Here is a 23,668-nt window from a genome sequence, read left to right on the forward strand (position 1 = left end):
TGGTATGGAGCTAACAGAAATAGAAGATATTAAGAAGAGATGGCAAGAATACACAGAAGAACTGTACAAAAAAGATCTTCATGACCCAGATAATCATGATGGTGTGATCACTGACCTAGAGCCAAACATTCTGGAATGTGAAGTCAAGTGGGCCTTAGAAAGCATCACTACGAACAAAGCTAGTGGAGGTGATAGAATTCCAGTTGAGCTATTCCAAATCCTGAAAGATGATGCTGTGAAAGTGCTGCACTCAATATGCCAGCAAATTTGGAAAACTCAGCAGTGGCCACAGGACTAAAAAAGGTCCGTTTTCATTCCAATCCCAAAGAAAGGCAATGCCAAAGAATGCTCAAACTACCGCACAATTGCACTCATCTCACACACTAGTAAAGTAATGCTCAAAATTCTCCAAGCCAGGCTTCAGCAATATGTGAACTGTGAGCTTCCTGATGTTCAAGCTGGTTTTAGAAAAGGCAGAGGAACCAGAGGTCAAATTGCCAACATCCGCTGGATCATGGAAAAAGCAAGAGAGTTCCAGAAAAGCATCTATTTCTGCTTTATTGACTATGCCAAAGCCTTTGACTGTGTGGATCACAATCAACTGTGGAAAATTCTGAAAGAGATGGGAATACCAGACCACCTGATCTGCCTCTTGAGAAATCTGTATGCAGGTCAGGAAGCAACAGTTAGAACTGGACATGGACCAACAGACTGGTTCCAAATAGGAAAAGGAGTACATCAAGGCTGTATATTGTCACCCTGTTTATTTAACTTCTATGCAGAGTACATCATGAGAAACACTGGACTGGAAGAAACACAAGCTGGAATCAAGATTGCCGGGAGAAATATCAATCACCTCAGATATGCAGATGATACCACCCTTATGGCAGAAAGTGAAGAGGAACTAAAAAGCCTCTTGATGAAAGTGAAAAAGGAGAGTGAAAAAGTTGGCTTAAAGCTCAACGTTCAGAAAATGAAGATCATGGCATCCGGTCGCATCACTTCATGGGAAATAGATGGGGAACCAGTGGAAACAGTGTCAGACTTTATTTTTCTGGGCTCCAAAATCACTGCAGTTGATGACTGCAGCCATGAAATTAAAAGACGCTTACTCCTTGGAAGGAAAGTTATGACCAACCTAGATAGCATATTCAAAAGCAGAGACATTACTTTGCCAATAAAGGTTCGTCTAGTCAAGGCTATGGTTTTTCCTGTGGTCATGTGAGAGTTGGACTGTGAAGAAGGCTGAGCGCCGAAGAATTGATGCTTTTGAACTGTGGTGTTGGAGAAGACTCTTGAGAGTCCCTTGGACTGCAAGGAGATCTGACCAGTCCATTCTGAAGGAGATCAGCCCTGGGATTTCTTTGGAAGGAATGATGCTAAAGCTGAAACTCCAGTACTTTGGCCACCTCATGCAAAGAGTTGACTCATTGGAAAAGACTCTGATGCTGGGAGGGATTGGGGGCAGGAGGAGAAGGGGACGACAGAGGATGAGATGGCTGGATGGCATCACTGACTTGATGGATGTGAGTCTGAGTGAACTCCGGGAGTTGGTGATGGACAGGGAGGCCTGGCGTGCTGCAATTCATGGGGTCACAAAGAGTCAGACACGACTGAGCAACTGATCTGATCTGATCAATCTCCGATACATTCTTCTAGAGATTTATAATGTAGATGGCAGCAAAGACAAAAATGTATCCTCCCTTTTTTACACAAATTAAAGCATTGTATACGTACACTTCTGATTTTTCCATATTAGTACATGAAGACCTGTCTGCTTATTTTTCACATCAGTATAACATTCCACAGAATGAATATACCACATTTAATTTATCCTGTGGATGAACACTAAGAACACTTCATCTACAGAAAAGTTCTAGTTTATTATCTCTGTAATAATTTTCTCCTGCTATGTCTTAATTTCTTTTCTTTTTTTTCCCCTTTGATTGTACTTCCTGAAAGCTTCTCTATTTTCTCTTTAATGTTTCAAAACAGGATCTTGACTTTATTTTTTTCTGCAATTTACCTCTAATGTATCATGTTTTTTATCCTGATCAACACCTTCATTTTTGCTTATTTTTAGCATTATGTAAGTTCTTGAGTTAATACTTAGTTAATTCTTTAAAAATCTTTCTTTTCCAATAGCAAAGGTTTGCAAAGTTATGAATTTGAGTTGGCAATATACTACAGGTTTTATTTTATTTTATTATTAATTTCTTAATCATTTATAAACTTACTTTGACAATAATTGATCTGCTCTTTGACTCAAAACTATTTGAAAGAGTGCTTTCAGAATTGTCCCAGTACTTAAAATTTATTTTTTCTTATCTATTTGCAGACTATTTCTGAAGTTAATACATTTTGGTTAAATAGTGTGACCAGTGTAATTTCTGCTTTAAAGTATGCAGTCAAGTTTTTCTTTAGCCTATATATAACCAAATTTTGTAAATATTCCATGTTTTTCTAAAAAGCCTTGCCTCTATTTGTAGGGTACACAATTCAATATGTGTCTATTAAAATAAACATGTTAATTGCCACATGCTAATCCTTGTCTTTCCTTATTTATTTCTTGTCTCCATCTGGCAGATTCTAAATTGGCGCATTAATGTCTTCCATAATTACTGTTTTGATCATTTCTCCCAGCGATTCTGATGCTTTGCACTTTATGTATGCCAGCACTCTGCTGTTTGCGCATCAAAGTCGTCCATGAATTTACACGTTCCGAAGCGTTTTTATGGAATATGTAAATAAGGACAAGAGAGCTGTTATTAGCTTTTTTTAATTTACGGAGCATTTCGTGGGGTGAAGTTGCCTCTGGTGTCATGTCTTTTGCCACAAAGTTTGACCAAACCACACGTAGTGCAGAGAAATCTGTTGGTTCAGTCGTTTCACTGCTCTTCTCAGAAACTCAGCCAGTGTCTTTCCTCTGAATGTGGTCCAGTCACTGTGTGGTACTCATGACTCTTCCAAGGTATCAGTTTACAGTTTCTTAAATGATGGAGTCACCATAGCAAAATGAGAAAGGTCTAATTTGTACCCAGACACAAATTTCTACTCTTGGCAAGACTTGCTCTGCTTCATCTCCAGAAACTTACTGTAAAGATTAAAAATGCAACCACAATTGGGGTATTTTCAAAGATACATGAAGTTAAACTGTAATTCACATTTTGCCTTGCTGAATAAAGTTTAACCTATCTCAATAGGGAATAAAATTTCAACACAGTGCCCAGTCCTGAGTTCCTAAGCATCCATATTTGGGGTTTATTTCACAGAACTTGCAGCGATAATAACAGGGATTTTTTCCCCCTTCTGACATCATCTTTTTAAAATATCCTTAAATATACCTTTAGACACTTACGCTAGCATTCCTTAACCTTAAATTCCTAGAAGTGAAATTCTCATATCAAAGGATGGGCAACTTACAACTTTGATGTGCGATTTGAAACTGCTCTTTGAAAATCTTACCCCAATTCACCCAGTTAGGTTGGATGTGATTTCCTATGTTCTCATTGCTCTAGGCGTTATCACTGTCTTTTCTGTGTCCAAAGATGGTGATATTTTTCTGGCAGAAGAAAAAAAATTCATTGCTTTAATTTTCATTTCTTTAAGTACTAGTAAGTTTGAACATTTTTTCAAATTTAATGGCTGTTTGTATTTCTTCTGTTAATTGCTTGTGCATCCTCACTGCCCACTTTTCTGTTGGGTTATTTGTATTTTTCTTATTTGTCTTTAAGAGCTGTGTATAGGGTTATAAATCATATGTCATATTGATGAGCTCCTTAAAGCATTCTGCATTCCAGCCATCTACATACCCGATCCAGCTGAGTTTTTCTTACTGACCATTTTTAATATCAAAAGACACTGCACAGAGAGTTGGTATTGTTATTCCCATTTTAGAGATAAGAATGGAATTCAGAGAGGTCAAGTGGACAGAAATGGACAAAAAAAACTGAGATGAGGTTCTGAAGTTCCAGGCGTTTTTGTCCTCAGTCCCCAGAAGGCTTGCACAACTTTGTCACTGGCGCTGCGGTCACTACCTCTTCTACTGCTGTTCCTGTGGCTTCAGACAGTTTCTACTTGACCCAGAAATATCCACTGCCTCTAGAAGCCTGGATAATCCCTAAAATCTTTATCTAGGATTGGTTTAAAGTCCTGCCTCCTTAAATTCGTGGAGTTTCAGTTTCCAAGAATATCTATGTTCCATCTTAAGGGGAAAGCTCATTATTTTGTTTGGGTTTGAACACAAGTTCAAGAAGCCAGAGAACAATTCTGTGGGTTGAGGCAGAGTCATGTGGCGTTGGCCACGAAGCCTGGAGAGCTCCAATCCCCATCACAGGCAGGTTTCCCTCCAGAGCCTGAGGTTGACCAGATGGACGCACTGTGTGATTAGCAACCCTTAGCCAATGCCAGCTTGCTGAACTGTTTTGAAGAGGAAACGGGGAAAAGCAAAAACTTACAAGGGATCAGGTTTCACTGTTGCAGCACCAAATAAGCTTTTTTTTTTCTAGAACCACCACATCTCTGGTGAGCGGACATGGGTGGACAAGAGGCAAGCTGCCCAGCCCAGGGATAAAAGCCAGTGCCAAGATGCTAGTCAAATGACAAGGTGGCAGAACCAGTCTAACACAGCAGCATGCCCAGACCATTGCAGGCTTTGTGCAAGTGTGGAATACACGCCATCCCTGTGTGGGCCCCAGCTGTAGGTGGCTTTGACTGTTCACCCTAGAGTGATTTCCAGACCACGGATGTTCTCACTTGCATAGCCTGAAGGGTTCGGTTCGATTGGTTTCCTCTGGGATTTTGAGACTCTACAAAGTGATCACCATAGAGGTGAACCTTGGCCAATTTGAATCTCTATACAGTGAATCCCATGAGCACAGGAGGAATTCTCCCTAGGCTGGTGGGTGCCCCAGAAAGTTTTGTTGAGTTCCATGGACTCTGTATACAGATTTATTTGAATGAACAAGTTAAATTCACAAACTGGAGAGAAAAAGAGGAGATAGGCAAAGACAGAGAGGTGATGCCTGCAAATTCTAGAGTCAGACCACCAGGTTGAGACACTGACTGTGTACTCACTCTGGGCAAAGCACCTCGGCTTTGTTTGTGCCTCTGTTTCCTCATGGGTAATGGTACTATGCTGAGGGGTTATCTGAGGATTAAACTGGATAACGCACTTACCTGGCAAGCACAAGAACATTAGCTAAAGCCATCAGAGTCATTGCAATGCCATACCTACGCTGCCTTTCCTAATGCCCCCAGGTCCCAGTTCCCTTCAGAGCCAGCTTTAGGGGTTCTCAGACCCACCTCTGAGTTTTGCTTAAAATTCAATCATAACACACTATGTTTGTGAATTTAAATTATACATACACATTTTAAATATCATTATATTTATATACATACGGGGTTTTCTTGGTGGCTCAGGTAAAAGAATCCACCTGCCAGTGCAGGAGACATGAGTTCACAGGTTCAGTCCCTGGGCCAGGAAGATCTAGAGAAGGAAATGGCAACTCAGTCCTGGAAAATCCCATGGACAGGGCAGGTCGGCGGGCTACTGCCCACAGATGGGTCACAAAGAGTTGGACACAACTGAGCTCCTGAGCACACACGCAGTGCTGAGTGTTCTGGAATGATCTGATTTCAAACACCCTACAGAGAGACCTGAAGCTGAACCTGGTGGGAGCCGTAGGGATGGGGTGGAAGTTGGGGTGTGGATGTGTATAGGGCCATCTTGGGGACAATATCTATGCCGAGATGCAGAGAACCAGCATGCCTGCAGGGCTTTCTCTGTTTGCTTGCTTGACTTTTTGTTTGTGTGTTTTTTGCTTGTATTGAATGCACAACAAGAATGCAAGAATGTAAGTTCTGTTTGAATGATTTCCTAAGTCATCACTGGCATTTAATTTTCTGGGAATGTGCACTTTATTTTAAAACCACAATGACACCACACAGTTTTAATATAATACTGCCCCCTTATATGGCTCTTCTTTCAGCCCTCACTCTGGGTCAGGGTCACAGGTGACAGAGGAGCAAGGCCTGTCCTCCAGAGATCTGGCTTCGGCCAAACACAGGGCAACCTGAGCCCAGTACCCTCAGATATTGCGTGCTACGGCACACTCCTCGCTGCCTACTTTGGAAAGAAGCAGTTCCCATGATGTCAGCCTCTTCCGGATGCTAATGAAGAGAAGTACTCTGTGTTCCGAGCTGTGCTCTGAGGCATCGCTAGGTGCTTGGAAACTTAAGGCAGCTACCGATTTAACCCAGCATCTTGCCTGCTCCATCAGGGTTAATAAGGGGCAAAGATGGAAGGAAGGGAGAAACATGCAGTGAAGGAAAAAAGGGAGGAGGCCAAAGATGGGAACTGGGGGACGGGAGGCAGGGGGAACTGGGGAACAGGAGGGGGCAAAGAGGGGGAACTGGGGAACAGGAGGGGGCAAAGAGGGTGCACGTATTACCCCCAGGAGGATCTAAGCCTGACCCTGGAGCCAGGAAAGCAAAGCCAATTCCTTTCCTTCCCTCCCTCCCTCCTTCCTGCCTTCCTTAATTTCTTCTGTCATTTTAACTTCTTTCTTTCTTCCTAGTTTTTCATTCTTCAGAACCTCAAGGGAGAGTTGGTAATCTTCCATCCTTGAGGAATTATGACAAGGTTTAGAGCTCCTGGAATGTGCAGCATCTCAGAAGCACTGGGAATTTATTATCTATTTCCAAACAAAGCCATAATTAGATCTCTCTGGATAACTAATATCATGTTTTCAGAAGCCCCGACTGGATGATAAGCTAATATTTGTACAGTTGACCTTAAAAATGTGACAACTGAGAAGCTTCTGGAGAGATGCCCAGAAAGGCACCAATTATGAAATGGTTTAGCAAGGCCGGGTGGAGAAGAACTTTCAGAATTCTCTTAAGAATACAATACAGTGATTTTGCAAATCACTCTGTTAGAGTCACTGTGGAATTATTCTTTGACAGTATAATTACATTTTAATTGTGAAGCAATTCATGAAGGGGAAGTCCAGGAGCCATTCAGTTGCCACCACTATGAAAGGTAAAGGCTGAAGTTCCCACTGTAGACGTTCTTCCGTTTCCCAGTGACCACTGGCATCTTTCAGTTAGGTCCAGGCATTTGCATGGAGAGCGAGGACTCTCTCAAAGGCAGCTGGACTCTCAAATACCCCCAAAGAAACAGCTAGCATCTGTCAAAAAACCAGCTCGAGGCTATTTTGCAAAATGTTCTGAAGACATATTTGGGAAAATATTCCCTGTTGTGCAATCCACTCCCATGAGACAATGAAGTCTCCAGAGGAAAAAAGAAGCATTTTTGCAGGGGGCTGGGTGGGCACAGGCTCTTCACCCCAGATGCTCCTTGGGGGTCCATTCAGAACTGTTCTCTTTTCTTCCTGCTCTAAATGTGAAGCTCTTCAGGCTAGAAACCACAGCGAGCACAAATGACCAGTGAAATGGTCCTTGCTCCAAATGATCCATGTGGCATGTCTCCCCATTTGACGCTTCCCATCTCCCACCTCCCTCGCTTCCAGATCTGATGCCTGAGCTCTGAGGATGATAAATACTACAAAGCCTTTTCATTGTAAACTACTTTCCCAACCCCCTGTCTCCTAAAATACTAAAAGTTTTATCCCCATTATAATTTTTAATCCCTATGGTGATGCTCAGCATGCCTAAAATGGCAGTTTGGGACTTTGGGGCAAACGGTAACTATTTAGAAAGCTGGAGTCTCTTACAGACTTAGAAAAAGAGCTTTCGGTTGCTGGGGGAGGCAGGGGGAAGGAGGGAGGAAGGGATAGTTAGGGAGTTTGGGATGGACATGTACAAGCTGCTATATTTAAAATGGATAACCAACAAGGACCTCCTGTATAGCACAGGGAACTCTGCTTAACCTTATGTGGCAGCCTGGATGGGAGGGGAGTTTGGGGGAATGAATACAAGTGTATTAATATATGTCTGGCTGAGTCCCTTCGCTGTTCACCTGAAGCTATCACAACATTGTTAATCGGCTACACCCCAATACAGAGGAAAGCAGAGAGGAGGCAAAGAGCCTCTTGATGAAGGTGAAAGAGGGGAGTGAAAAAGCTGGCTTAAAACTCAACATTTAAAAAACTAAGATCATGGCATCTGGTCCCATCACTGCATAGTGAATAGACGGGGAAAGAGTGGAGACTAACAGACTTCATTTTCTTGGGCTCCAAAATCACTGCAGCTGGTGACTGCAACGATGAAGTTAACATTTGCTCCCTGGAAAAAATGCTATGACAAACCCAGACAGTGCATTAAAAAGCAGAGGCATCACTTTACTGACAAAGGTCTGTCTAGTCAAAGCTCTGGGTTTTTCAGCAGTCATGCACAAATGTGACAGTTGGACGATAAAGAAGGCTGAACGCCAAAGAACTGATGCTTTTGAGCTGTGGTTTTGGAGAAGACTCTTTAGAGTCCCTTGGACTCTAAGAGATCCAACCAGTCCATCCTAAAGGAAATCAGTCCTGAATATTCATTGGAAGGACTGATGCTAAAGCTAAAACTCCAATACTTTGGCCACCTGATGTGAATAACTGACTCATTGGAAAAGACCCTGATGCTGGGAAAGATTGAAGGCAGGAGGAGAAGGGGATGACAGAGGATGAGATGGTTGGATGGTATCACCAACTCGATGGACATGAGTTTTAGTAGGCCCCAGGAGTTGGTGATGAACGCCGGGCATGCTGCAGTCCATGGGGTTGCAGAGTTGGACATGACTGAGTGACTGAACTGAACTGAATTTCATATATAAAATTCAAATGAAAAAATGTTAAGAATGAGTCTATCTGGCTAGAGGGGTCATTGGTGATTCACAGTATTTCCCAAAACCTCTACAATGAGGTTTTGTAAAAGAACCAACAAAACTCTCTAGTGCACGTTTTATTTTATTAACTAATTTTCCCCAGCTTTACTGAGATATATCTGACCTACAACATCGTATAAGTTGAAGGTGTATAATGTGATGATTCATGCACATATTTTCAAACAATTGCCACCCAGGTTAGTTAACACACCCATCAGGTCACATACCTACTGGGGTCCAGCCCCAGTGCAGTCAGGGGTTTCGAAGGGGAGATGGCTTCAGCGATCAGGATACGATAGAATTAAAGATATAAAGAGTGGTTAAATAAGGATAGCTCAGTGAGAAAATTCAGTGGAGAAAAGAGGCTGAATAACTTGGTTTACATGGAAAGCTAATAAAATTCCAAAATAAGGAATTTGCGTCACCTACGTAGGCCGCAGGCGTCCTCCCGTTCTCCCGAAGGAGAGGAGACACTAAGACCTCCCCGGTCAGATCTTAGAAGCCCAGGCATAATTAGTAGGCTTGACGAGCCTCCATGCCCCAGATGGGAATTCAGACGGAAGGTGAGAGAAAGAACAACATAGGGAGACCAAGTTTCGGTGAATAAGGCCTGCACTTTATTTTCCAAAGTAGTTTCAGTACCTTAAGTTGTGCATAGAGGATAATGGGGGAAGGGGTAGAGTCAGCAGTAAGCCAGGCTTTCTTCCTGAAAACTTATCATATGCAAAAGTTTAGGTGAATTACATCATCATCTGGCCAAGAGGCCTGTTAACATTTTATGATCCTTTCTTCAGAAAACTTATTTTTCTCTAAAGGTGATTATTCTCAAGTCAGGCGCCACCCTCCAAAAGCATTAGATAAAGTTGCATTCCTATAGGGCAAAGGTGTGGTGGGCTATAACAAGAAAAAGAATTAACTCAAGGGTCCAAGGTTACAAACATTAAAGTTACTACTTACATTCCTATACACCAATTATATTAATCAATACACTGCCAGGGACACAGTAGGTAAGGGATATGGAAACTTAGCAGCAGTCATTGGCCCAACAAGTGAAAAACCCTTCACCAATACAATTTCTAATCAATCTTTTAATTGCTCAAAGGAATCTGTAATTCAGACAGTTTAGAACATCTCATGCCTCTCGCAGTTGTGAACTAAAACACTCTTGTCACGCCCAGGAACTTTATTAACTGGAGCTGTAATTTAACTCTTTTTCAGAGAGAGGTGGTGGGGGACAGCCCCTGTAAAGTCAGAGGTGTAGGTGAGAGCACAAAGCAGTAAAGTAGGCAGACTCTGGTTTTGGGGATAGGTGCTCGAGAATTTCCAGGGGGACTCCTCAGGCTCGATCCCGCCTTTGCCTATGCCGAGCCTCCTTCCTCATGACCTTTGCCACAGGTGGAGTTCCTCACACTGGCTCCTGGAACATAACTACTTTTTTTTTCACATTTCAGGAAAGCACTTATTACACCTGTATATAAGTCCAGTCTGGACACCCTATACATGCTGTCAGAAGCTTAGAGTCTTTGCAGTGAGTCAGTGCACGTGTGTGTGTTCAGTTGTATCTGACTCTGTGCCGCCCCACGGACTGTACCCTGCTAGCCTCCTCTGTCCATGGGATTTTCTAGGCAAGAATACTGGAGTGGGTTTCCACTCCCTTCTCCAAGGAGCTCTCCTGACTCAGGGATCTGATCCACATCTCCAGTGTCTCCTGCACTGGCAGGCACATTTTTTACCACTGAGCCACCGGGGAAGCCCTGAGTCTGGGAATAACTACTTTTTTTTTTTTTTCATACTGAGAGTGTTTAAGATCTACTCTTGTAGCAATGTTCAAGTCTCTGATACAGTGTTTTTATCTATAATCACCATGAGATCCCAGATACTTGAGATCCCAGAACTCATTCCAGCTGGAAGTTTTTACCCTTTGACCAGCATCTCCCCACTTCAAGGTGTGACAACCTCTCAAAGACCGATCCCTAGGCAGGTCAAGGCGTGATGACCTCCTGGGAGCCCCCGGACTGGAGTTTGGGTGTCCCCAAGATCTCCAGTGTTACCAATGCTGGGTAGAATTAAGAGATTTGTAACTCATTGCTAGTTTGCCCACCGTGGACAGGAATAGATAATTAAGAGGTTTGTTTTGCCCACCGAGGATGGGAATAGATATGATGTAAGTTCATCCTACCCAGAACTGTTGCAACCTGAGAGCCAGGCATCCCCGGGTCAGGGTGCAGATCCCCAGGCAGACTGAGGCGTGACAGCCTCCTAGAGATCAAATCCCCGGGCAGGTCGAGGCGTGAGAGCCTCCCGAGGATTGGGTCCCTGGGCAGGTTGAGGTGTGACGACCTCCTGGGACCCCTGGGACTAGAGGATCCCCGAACAGGTTGAGGCGTGACAACCTTTCGAAGACCAATCCCTAGGCAGGTCAAGGCGTGATGACCTCCTGGGACCCCCCAGACTGGAGTTTGGGCGTCCCCAAGATCTCCAGTGTGACCAGTATTGGGTAGGATTAGGGGGTTCAAGAGGGGGGAAATGTTATAGAGTATTTCCCTCCCAAGGCCAGATATTTTCTGGTTGTCTCTCCAGAAGATTGTAGAGGCGGTCTTGTGGGTCTGGATGGGGCTCAGGAAAAGAGCATGAAACAGGAGGGAAGGGGGCAGAGCACAACCGTTGAAAGAATTATATAGCCCAAGGGTATAATGTAAACCAATTAAAATCAATTGGGTCCAAGATGACAAGTCAAATTCAAGTAAACCTTAATCCCCAGTCTATAAGCCAACAGACACACCCAGAGGTGGCAGGACAGCTCCAAGGCACAAGGTCAGAAGAGGGAGCAGTGGGTGGTTCCCCAATGGCTGGGATGATCCTCTCACTCATTAGCATATGAATTCCATCCCCTCACAAAACCTAGCCAGGCCTAATACCATGCCTCAGCCCTTGCCCTCGGCAATGGTTCACACCCTGAAGGGTGGCTTCTCTCTGGATCCTAACAAATCTACCTCTTACCGCTTTGTCTCTCAATGAATTTTTGCAATGAGACATCAGAGCCTGAGTTTCACTACTTTTGGCCGGGCTTGAGTCCAGGGAGAGAGCTGAAGGACAGGAGGAAAAAGCAGTGGGAAAAACGTGCCAAGGAATCCCCTTCATAGCCCGCTGGAAAATTTGCTAAATGTCTGACCGGTGCTCACAGTTTCATTGGTCTGATCCTTGGCACAGAGAAGAGACAGGACAGAAGAACCCCCACCGGCTTGTGTAACAGCCACTGGGGCTCAGCAGATAGCGCCTTTGGGACATGCTGAGGAGCAGCCTCTCCAGAGTCCCTCAATTGTGCCCCTGCCGCCCGCCTGTTCGCGGGAGGTTCAAGGAAACAAGAAATGAGAGACTGTAAAGGTCCCTCCAGTCATAGGAGCGAGGATCTCTTACCTTAACTGGAGGTCTTCTGGAATCTGAGACTGGGCCACGTGAGCTTCCTGCTGAGTTAGGTTTTCGTTGTCCCGGTTTCCAGCACGATGGGGCTTCCCCTGCGCTGGGTTTCTTCACCTTTCGCTTCTAGCAGGGAGCTTCGCTGAGTTGGGCTCCTGCTGTGCTTGGCCTCTTCCACGTAGAGGTTGTTTCAGCCAGGTTAAATCCGAGTCACGGCACCATAGGTGTCACGCGAGTGTATGTTCCTCGGTTCTTTGTCTCGTCACAACAAAGATTTGGAGCAACAGACATTAAAGCCCTCGGCGCATCACAGCTCTCGGGTCTTGGACAAACCGTGTTACAGCTCTTAGGCAAATCAGTGTTACAGCTCCATTTTATTTTGTTCTCATGTACATTAAAATAAAAGTGAACTTGGATAGCAATGAATCTAAGCAATCTGGATACAAATATTAAAAATAAAATGTTCTAATGAGATTATGTTAAAAGAAGGAAGGAAAAAAAACCCTGATGTCCTCCCAACAAAATGACCACCAGTGATGGAAAAGAGACACCAGGAAAGCAAAGAGAAGGCAGACATCAACTACTGGTACAAAAGTTAAAGTCTATTAAGAAAATGCATTGTGAGAAACTTGTCATTTTAGAGGAATGAATTATAGACTTAATCAGGAAAAGCCATCCTCAGACTTTCTGCCACTGACCTGTTGTCAGCCAGGAGAGTCTGGGGACTCCAGTCTCTTCTTGCGCCTTTGCTTCATCCCTAACAGCAGAAATACCATGAGAGACTTCACAGAGATGCTGTGGAGTTGAATGAACTGTTGAGGCAAGCACTCGCGCAAGAACCTGAACGACAAGTTAGAAGTTCAGTCGCTCAGCTGTGGCCCACTCTTTGTGAACCCATGGACTGCAGCATGCCAGGCTTCTCTGTCCGTCACCAACTCCTGGAGCTTACTCAAACTCATGTCCATCAAGTCAGTGATGCCATCTGAATAACAGCTGCTCAGTAAATTTCCTTTTCATCTCATGTGCTGAACAACATGGCACCAAAATGTGCAAAGGAAGATTAATCAGACATCAAAGGGAAGTGAATGGAAATGCAGTTGTTATATGAGATTGTAACTCTGAATTGTTGTCTGAATTAATAGAATAGCAACCACCTCACCTTGTCTGGGGGATCATGAGAGAAACCAAAGGGTTTTGTAACAAGAAAGCTGCATTACAGTGTTATTTATTTTCAAGATGCAAAATAATATTTATGGGAGTGATTACATTTTTCTCAAGGTCATAAAGAAATTCTCAGTAAATTTTTAAAAAGTCGAAATCTTGAAATCCATATTTATGACCCCAGTACCTAATATTGAACCAAAGAAATGCCATCCCCTTCAACATTTCAAGTTCTCTTCTGAATAATAAGCATATAACAAATGAAATGAAGGATTTAATAGTAACTTATTTAGAAAATAAAACACTATATATTGAAATAAAATTATACTAATAAATTAAACCATACCTTTCAAAATGTTACTGAATATTAGCTTTTAGGTGTAAGATTAATTTATGGGCTCTGATTTCATTTTTTAAAATCACCAAAGAGACATTCAAAAGATGTGGTAATGAAAAATGTTTAAACTATCTAAATGAGGACAGGCTGAAATAAAATATCCCCAGCAAATATCCAGACTCCATAAAGAGCTTACAGAAGTTGATTAGAAACAAAGTTAAAGATCCAATGGATAAGCAGACAAAAGATTTCAACCCAGAAAGCATTTTTCGTCATTAACTTGTGTGTAGTATTAATAGATGGAAAGGTCAATGAGAGTACTTAATTAAATGCCCACAAATTCTAAGTGTTGCCATAGTAACTCCTTCCACCTTCCCAACATCCCTGGAAGGTAGAGAGCATTGTTGTTCCCATTTTACAGACGGGGAAGTGGATCCTGGGAAGAGGAATGACTCACCCACAGCCACCTCGTCAGGAAGTGGCAAAGCCACTGTGTTGTCTTGGTCACTACACAGCAACCTCACCTGTTTACTCCGTTTTCTCCACCCACAGGGCCTTTGCATCTGCTCCTCCCTCTGCCAAAAGCATTCGTCCTTTTGCAGTCTGCCTGTCTGATTCCTTCCCACCCATCAGGGTACGGTCCAAGCACTAGTCTCTGTATAAATTAGGCCACTCTGAGTAAGGCCTTCCCTAATAGCATACCGTAGTGTGGTTTGATGACTTTATTAAATGTCTATCTTTCCAACCAATTCGGAAGCTCATGAGTCCAGAAAGCTTGTCTGATTGTGCGCACCATTGCATCCATCTTCTCTGCTTGGTAAACATGTTTTGAATGAACAAATGAATGAATGGGTAGGCAGGGCTTGAAGCCATTTTTATTTTGGCAACAGTGTGGAAGTGGCATGAACTGGCGTCACAGGCTGGCCAAGTTGCCACATCTCGAAACTCTTTCAACAATACGAAGCCTGTTCCGAGTTACCCTGCAGGCCTGTTAAGTCACTTCAGTCGTGTCTGACTCTCTGTGATCCCATGGACTGTAGCCCGCCAGGCTCCTCTGTCCGTGGGATTCTCCAGGCAAGAATACTGGAGTGGGCTGCAATGCCCTCCTCCAGGGGATCTTCCCGACCCAGGGATCGAACCCGCGTCTCTTACGTCTCCTCCACAGGCAGGTGAGTTCTTTACCACTAGTACCACCACAGTCAAAAACCAAAAGTGAGCTAAAGATTTTTAATGAAAAGATCTCTAAGACCACAGTCCACAGGTATTGCATGTTTGTTTCATAGTTAATATTCAGCTTCTATTATTAGCATCCTTGGTGATGGGCCGGGAGGCCTGGCGTGCTGCAGTCCGTGGGGTTGCAAAGAGTCGGACACGACTGAGTGATTGAACTCAACTGAGACTCAGGAGATAGTTCAGTCACCTGCGTTCAGTCCTTTCTTCTGCTTCTCACTGATAATCTGCCCCATAACATGTTAGGATCTCAGCCAAAAGGACACAAAATCTGTTTTGAATTGATTTTTTTGGTGGAAAACCATAGGAACATTCGATAAAAGCCAGAAAACAAATGAAGCTACAGAGCTCACAGATGGAAAAACAGCTGCCTCTGCAGTGATGGGTCTTTGGGTGGTTGAACGTGATTCTCTGAGCTCCATTTCCTTGAGCAAGCAGCCTGTCGAGGAAATGTGGGTGCAAGTGATGGCTTCATTCTTTCATATGGTTGTTAATGTTCTTCCATCTGGAAGAATAAGCAAACCAGGTCCAGGACAAGTTTTCTACTACCAGCCTTCATTCTGATTGCACCATTGCCTAACTCGCCACCCCACCCCTCCCCCGTAGGCATTCTGAACCTGGATCTTGCCCTGACAAAGGCTTCTTACATTCTCAGTTAGTAACTAAAAGCAGACCGGACAAGCATCCAGAAACCTGGCATTTCATGCCAGCACGGCGCCCGACTGGTCTGGGCATAGTGAAAGTCCATTTTCTCTGGTTTTCTGTCTCTTTACTCAATGGTGAAGTGGAGCTAGAGGAGCTTCAATTCCTTCTCATTCTACTATTTTCTGCTTCTTTTATGAGTTTTGAAACTCAGTGTCTTTTTCTCACCCAGGACACCATTGTGTCATGCTTGATCAGCAGTGGCAAGGCAGGAGCTACCCAGGAACAGAGAGAGAGGTTGGAGATCCAGGCAGGATCCAAGATGAGAGTGACGGGTTGGTGGGAATTAGAGAAACAGTGTCCTATAGGTTTTAGGGAAGGGGACTGGGGTGTGGGCTCAGTCGTGTCTGGCTCTTTGCAACCTCATGGACTGTAGCCCACCAGGCTCCTCTGTCCGTGGGATTCTCTGGGCAAGAATACTGGCATGGGTTGCCATGCCCTCCTCCAGAGGATCTTCCCAACCCAGGGATTGAACCCGAGTCTCTTGCATCTCCTACATTGACAGGAGGGTTCTATACCTTTAGTGCCAAACACACTCAGGAAAACCAATAATCTGTCAGGAGTGTGTATTCACAATCTATTGCGCGTAACAAGTTACATCAAAATTCAGTAGTTTAAACACTCCATCTCGCGGTTCTGGGGCTCAGAAGTCCGAGCACAGCTTTGCTGCAGCTTCTGTTCAGGGTTTCCCACAGGCAGACGTCAAGGTGTCAGGGAGGTGTTGATCCTGGAGGGTGGACAGGGGAGGGATGGGCTCCCCAGCTGTTGGGAGAACGCAGTCCTCACTGCCCCCCAACAGGACTACTGGCTCCATCCAGGTGTGCAGGCAGGAGAAGGGGACAGTCTGCTCCCAGAACAGACACCACTGTTTTATATAACTTAATTATGAAAATGGTCTCCCATCAGCTTTGATATCCTACTGGCAAGCAGCTGGTCTCCACATGCAGCCCACAACAGAGTGAGAGAATCCCTTATTTTTCTGTCCTCCTGGAAGTGGAGTCTATTGGGTGCATTAGATCATGCAAGGCAGCCAACATAGGCATTGAGGTCACTACAATGGAATATTACTCAGCCACCAAAAAGAATGAAATATTGCCATTTGCAACAACATGGACAGTCTTAGAGATTATCATGCTGAGCAAAATAATTCAGAAAGAGAAAGAAAAATGCCATATGATATCACATATGTTGTTGTTTAGTCACTAAATCGTGTCCAACTCTTTGTGACGCCATGGGCTATAGCCCTCCAGGCTTTTCTGTCCATGGCATTCTCCAGGCGAGAATACTGGAGTGGGCTGCTATTTCCTCTGTTGATGGACATTTGGGCTGTTTCCAGGTCTTGGCTATTGTAAACAGTGCTGCGATGAACATCGAGATGCGTGTATCCTTTCAGACAATGTGTTTCTCTGGCTATATGCCCAGGAGTGGGATTGCACAGTCATAGGGTAGCTCTAGTTAAATTAACCATTTCAGTTCACTTCAGTCACTCAGTCGTGTCCGACTCTTTGCGACCCCATGAATCGCAGCACGCCAGGCCTCCCTGTCCATCACCATCTCCTGGAGTTCACTCAAACTCACATCCATTGAGTCGGTGATGCCATCCAGCCATCTCATCCTCTGTCGTCCCCTTCTCCTCCTGCCCCCAATCCCTCCCAGCATCAGAGTCTTTTCCAATGAGTCAACTCTTCACATGAGGTGGCCATTTAGAAGTGAACAATTCAGTGACATTAAGTACATTTGCAATGTGCAACCACCACCTCTAGTTTCAAAACATTTTCATCACCCCAAAAGGAAACCCTGTACCCATTTAGCAACTGTTCCCGAGCCCCTGGCAACCCTCAGTCTACACCGTTGCTTTTTTAAGGGATTATTTCAAGTGTGTTGAGTTTAGTCTATCCCAACATTCTGCTCTTCACCTGAGCATCCCAGATAGAGCTCACAACGCTGTGGGCATGAGCCATACTACCGTGTTAGACAGGGTTCTCCAGGTACACAGAACCAACTGAATGTTTGTGCATGTATATATACAAAGAGATTTCTTTTAATTGGCTCCTGTGATTGTGGAGGCTTAATGAGTCTACAATCTGAGGGGATAGTTCTGTCAAGCTGACTTTGGGAAGAGTTGAAGTTCAAACCCAAAAGCCATCTGCTAGAATCTCTCTCTTGCTTGGGAGAAATCAGTCTTTGGGGCCTTCAACTGATCAGGTGCGGCCCACCCATATGATGGAGGATCATCTGCTTTATTCCAAACCCACCAACAGAAATTCAAACTTCATCCAAAAAAAAGTCTCCACAGAAACACCTAGGATAATGCTTGACCAAATATCTGGACACCATGGCCCAGACTGGTCAACACAATTAACCGTCATGACCGTGAATCGTTATCACTTTGCAGAAGTGAGAAAGCTGAGCTCCAGGGAAGGTAAGTAACCAGCCCCTGGTGAGATGAAGGGGCTGTCTGGGGACATACAGGCTGGCTCCAGGATCCACACTCTCTCCCCATGCTCAGCCATATACCAGCCTCAGATAAACCGCAGTGGAGACCACAGAGCCCTTCGCACACTAGCAGTCTCTCCATACTCCCCGGTCTTGCTCACACTGAGGACTTCTTCCAGGCTCTTGGGCAGCCGGAAACTTGCAGGAGCTCCTCTGAAAGCACCTCATGTCCCCATCAGGACACCTCTGGGTTCTACCGTCCTAACCCACCTCCTGCAAGGGTGCTGGGTTTCCCCTCTTCCCCTACCTACCTGGGTATCTCCTCCTGCCCCCTGATCCCCCAGACTTCACTGCAAGCCCTGTGGCTCTCACACTCCCCTAACTGTCTCTGCATCTACTGACCTCAGAACTTTCCGCAGACTTCACTAAATGTGGGATAACCTTCCCAGGATGCTGGAAACTTCTGTGGCAGAAACAGATTGCAGGCCCCACCTTCAGGGAAACAAGAAACATCACATTAAGCCAGACAGAGAAAGACAGATACCATATGATATCACTTATAGGTGGAATATAGAAAAAGAAGAAAGATTCAAATGAACTTATTTACAAAAGAGAACCAGACTCACAGACATAGAAAACAAACTTACGGCTACCAAAGGGCAAAGGACAGGGGAGAGGTAAATTAGGAGATTGGGATTAATATACTATATATGCAACAGATAAACAACAAGGACCTACTGTAGAGCACAGGGAACTGTATTCAAAACTTTGTGATAATCTGTACAGGAAAAGAATCTAAAAAATATATATATAATACATATATAACTATGCATGTGTATAGTATGGGCTTTCAAGGTAGCGTTAGTGGTAAAGAATCTGCCTGCCAACAGAGGAGATGAAAGAGATGCTGGTTCAATCCCTGGATCAGAAAAATCCCCTTTTGAAGAGGGCATGACAATCCACTCCAATATCCTTGCCTGAGAATCCCATGGACAGAGGAGCCTGGTGGGTCACAAAGAGTCAAGCACACTCAACGACTTATCAGGTATGGACGCACATGTATGGGCTGCCCTGGTGGCTCAGTGGTGAACAATCCACCTGCCAATGTAGGAGATGTGAGTTCAATCCCTGGGTTGAGACAATCCCCTGAAAAAGGAAATGGAAACCCACTCTAGTATTCTTGCCTGGAATCCCAGGGACAGAGGAGCCTGGAAGGCTACAGTCCGTGGGTTGCAAAAGAGTCAAACAATACTTAGCCACTAAACAACAACAACAATGCATATGCATCCATAGTCATACATGTATATACATGTAACTATACCATTCAGTTCAGTTCCGTTCAGTCTCTCAGCCGTGTCCAACTCTTTGCAACCCCATGGACCACAGCACGCCAGGCCTCCCTGACTCCCATTAACTTCTGGAGTTTACTCAAACTCATCTCCATTGAGTTGGTGATGCCATCCAACCATCTCATCCCCTGTCATCCCCTCCTCCTCCTGCCTTCAATCTTTCCCAGCATCAGGATCTTTTCCAATAAGTCAACTCTTCGCATGAGGTGGCCAAAGTATTGGAGTTTCAGCTTCAACATCAGCTTCCAATGAACACCCAGAACCGATCTCCTTTAGGATGGACTGGTTGGATCTCCTTGCAGTCCAAGGGACTCTCAAGAGTCTTCTCCAACATCACAGTTTAAAAGCATCAATTCTTCAGCACTCAGCTTTCTTCACAGTCCAACTCTCACATCCATACATGACTACTGGAAAAACCATAGCTTTGAACTATATGATTCACTTTGCTATATACCTGAAACTAATATAATATTTAAACCTACTATACTTCAATACCTGTGGCGGATTCATTTTGATATTTGGCAAAACCAATACAATATTGTAAAGTTTAAAAATAAAATAAAAATTTTAAAAATATATATTAAAAAAATAATAAAAATAAAAAATAAATAAATAACAAAAACCATTTTTATTTCCTAAAAGTAATAGCACAGGGGCCACACAAGGGGTGGGGTTTGAAGACCACAGCACAGGGTAAAGGGTAGGTCCTGTCCGTCATCCTCATCATGTCTTCCCTGGACCCTCAAGCTCAGCATCCCTTACCCGCCCTCCCTCTGAAGTCATCCACGTGCGGGTCACTGACATAGAGCCAGCCTCCCCGTTCTGGCCAGCAGAGCCTGGAAACCTCGGCCCCTCCCCCACCTCTTAGAATCACCCCTGGACAGTCGTCTGTCTGCGTTTCCCTAAAGGCACACAGTGTCAGTCCATGTCCTTTGCGACACCCGCCCTCAACTTCCATCTCTACCAAAGCGATGGAAACAGGAGTCAGGGACCCCTCCCAGACCCGGTGGCAGGTGCAGATACATCCACAGCTGTCTTCAGCCTGAACAGACAGAGTGACTGAAGAGATGCAAGGGAGGAAAAACCACGCTCTGGACCTCAAAAAGTTATTCTGACAAATGGAAGAACACCCTCATAGAGCTTTCTGGGCACCTTATCAAAATGGCCTCTGGAGAGAAGGGTTTAGACGCCACCCACCGCTGTGACTCAGACCCAGAGCCTTGGAAATGACATGAGGCACACGTTTGTCCTGGGGGCTCAAGAAAGTGAGCGCGCTTCCTCTACAGTTTGTTGTATCACCAAGAAATAAAAGCAACAGCGATGAGAAGAAATGAAATTGCAAAATTAGAGCTGCAGGCAGCCTTGGAGATCATCCAGTCGTATTTCCCATTATGGATGGAGTCAAAGGCCTGAAAAATGGAAGGGTGTACCCAGGCTCGCAGTGAGTTAGAGGAATGAATGCAGCCGGCACCCCTTCTTGTCCCACATGGTGGGGCTTCTCAACAGGCCCATGGCCCCGGGCAGGATCCCCTCAGTCAAGCACAGAGGCTGTCTGCACACCCATGGGTGATGAGAAGCAGCACAGAAACCAGGCCAACGGAAGCGACAGCCACTCTTCCCAGGGTCCCACAGCGGACACTGCAGCAGGTTATTTCCAGATGTGTATGGAAATGTTTTACAACACAGACGCTTTTCAGAGGCAGATTTTACAAAATGCCAGTCCCCGAGCAGATAATAGCGGGCCTTCAGAAAGAGAGGAAACCAGGCTGGCTGAACATTTCTGCTCTCTTTGAAAAAAACCACAGAAACCTCAGGAGGAACAAATGTGACAGAGGAAGGCTTCCTGCCAAACGTGGGAACCAGGGAGAGAGGAGCGCCTTTCTTTTATAACTGAGACAGAGACCGATCCCCCACCACCGGAAGTGAAAGACACCTCTCCAGAGAACAGGCTGTTCCCACGGTCCCAAAACACACTCATTTCTGAGAGACAAACAGGGTGACCCATCAGCCTTCAGTTCATTTTAATAGTATATCTCAGTATTTATGAGACTTGGCAACAAAGATAACTCAAGGCGAGGACAGAGTTAAATATAATGTCATCCCCAAAACGACACACTTGGCTTTGAGAAGAGACAAAAAAAAAAAAAAGACAAATGGCAACAAGAAATGGCATTTGTCTACTAAACACTAAGCAGAGAGCTTAAGCGTGTCTTTTTCTTATTACGCAATAGATTGCATTTAGTCTTGTAGAAGATTTAAAACATCTCAGAAGCCACAAACTTACTTCTGGATTCTATTGGAATAGCTTCCGGCAGCTGCCAAGTTGTCCCAGCCAGCATCTCCATTGCGGTCTGAGCTGCTGTGAAGAGAGGAGGCCACATGGCTGAAGAGCGCCAGCATCTTCCACCCTGATGAGCTCAATTTATGGTCTGAGGCCAAAGCCCAAGGAGACGCAAAGACAGTTATGAGAAATCATTCACAGAGCTGGTTCAGACAAACTAAAAATTAACACAAAAGCTGACTCCAGGAACCTATAATCCAGGACTATAATCTGAAAGAGCCCTCTTCTGAACACAAGTTTAATGCTGCAACCATGGAAAAAATAAAATAAAAACAGTTTGGGTCACTTAATCGTATCACACATCTATGTCTTGATTGAAGAAGTTCAGTTCAGTTCAGTCACTCAGTTCTCTTTGCAACTCCGTGGACTATAGCACCCCAGGCTTCCCTGTCCATCACCACCTACTGGAGCTTGCTGAAACTCATGTCCATCGAGTTGATGATGCCATCCAACCATCTCATCCTCTGTCGTCCCCTTCTCCTGCCCTCAATCTTTCCCAGCATCAGAGTCTTTTCCAATTAGTCAGTTCTTCGCCATCAGGTGGCCAAAGTATTGGAGTTTCAACTTCAGCATCAGTCTTTCCAATGAATATTCAGGACTCATTTCCTTTAGGATTGAGTGGTTTGATCTCCTTGCAGTCCAAAGGACTCTAGAGTCTTCCACAACACCACAGTTCAAAAGTGTCTTTGGCGCTCACCTTTCTTTATAGTTCAACTCTCACATCCATATGTGACTACTGGAAAAACTATAGCTTTGACTAGACAGACTTTTGTTGGCAAAGTAATGTCTCTGCTTTTAAATATGCTGTCTAGGTTGGCCATGGCTTTTGCTCCAAGAAGCAGGTGTCTTTTAATTTCATGGTTTCAGTCACCATCTGCAGTGATTTTGGTTCATGGGGTTATCAAGGTAAGGATACTGAAGTGGTTTGCCATTCCCTTCTCCAATAGACCCAGGTCTCCTACATTGCAGGTGGATTCTTTACCATCTGAGCCTCCAGGGAAGCCCAGTTATTGAAGAAAGAGACTGCCGTACTCAATCGTGCAATATATTTGCAGTCTTAACTTCAGATAGTAACATAGTGCAATAACAGAATAAGGAAGAAAAAGGCATGGGATATCTCAACTGATAGAAAAAAAATTTAGTAACGCTCAATACTGATTTATAAACCAAAAAGTTATTAGCAAACTGGAAGAAGAAATGAACTTTCAGAGCTTGATGACTTGCAGTCAGTCTTAAAATCCTAATGGAGAAACTTTAGACACATTCCTTTCAAGACTGGTAACAAAACAAGAATGTCCATTATTATAGGAACTGTTGAAGATACTGGCAGAGGTTCCAATAGCAAAGGAGAAAAAATAAAGTTAAGAATCAAGAAGAAAGCAATTTTAAAAAATATCATTTACATATTAAAAAATTATCTACCCAGAAAAACTAAATGGATTCCTCAAGCACAGTATTAGAGCTAAGAAAGATTACTCTGCAAGCTTTCACTTACAAGATCAACCTTCAGTAGCATTTTTCTACAACACACACAGAGAATACAAATGCATAATCATTTGATAAATGCAGTAGATGCTGCAGAAACATTTGACAAAATTCAAGATTCACTCATGTTAAAAGTTAGCATCAACCTGACACTAAAACGACTCTCCTTAATGTGATATATTAATGAAAAAAAATAAAAGAAATACAAAAAAGCTTTTTAAACTTGGTGGTTAAATGTGAGTTGTTGAATTGTTTCGTCTGGACCAGAAACAAGACACAGATGCCTACTCGGACCTCTTCCAAACATCAGTGGAGGTTCTAACAGCGCAAGGTAACAAAATGACATGAGGATTGGAAAGGAAGATACAAAACCGCAAGTA

The sequence above is a fragment of the Bos indicus x Bos taurus genome, chromosome 3 (assembly GCF_003369695.1).
Source record: "Bos indicus x Bos taurus breed Angus x Brahman F1 hybrid chromosome 3, Bos_hybrid_MaternalHap_v2.0, whole genome shotgun sequence".
NCBI classification, from domain to species: Eukaryota; Metazoa; Chordata; class Mammalia; order Artiodactyla; family Bovidae; genus Bos; species Bos indicus x Bos taurus.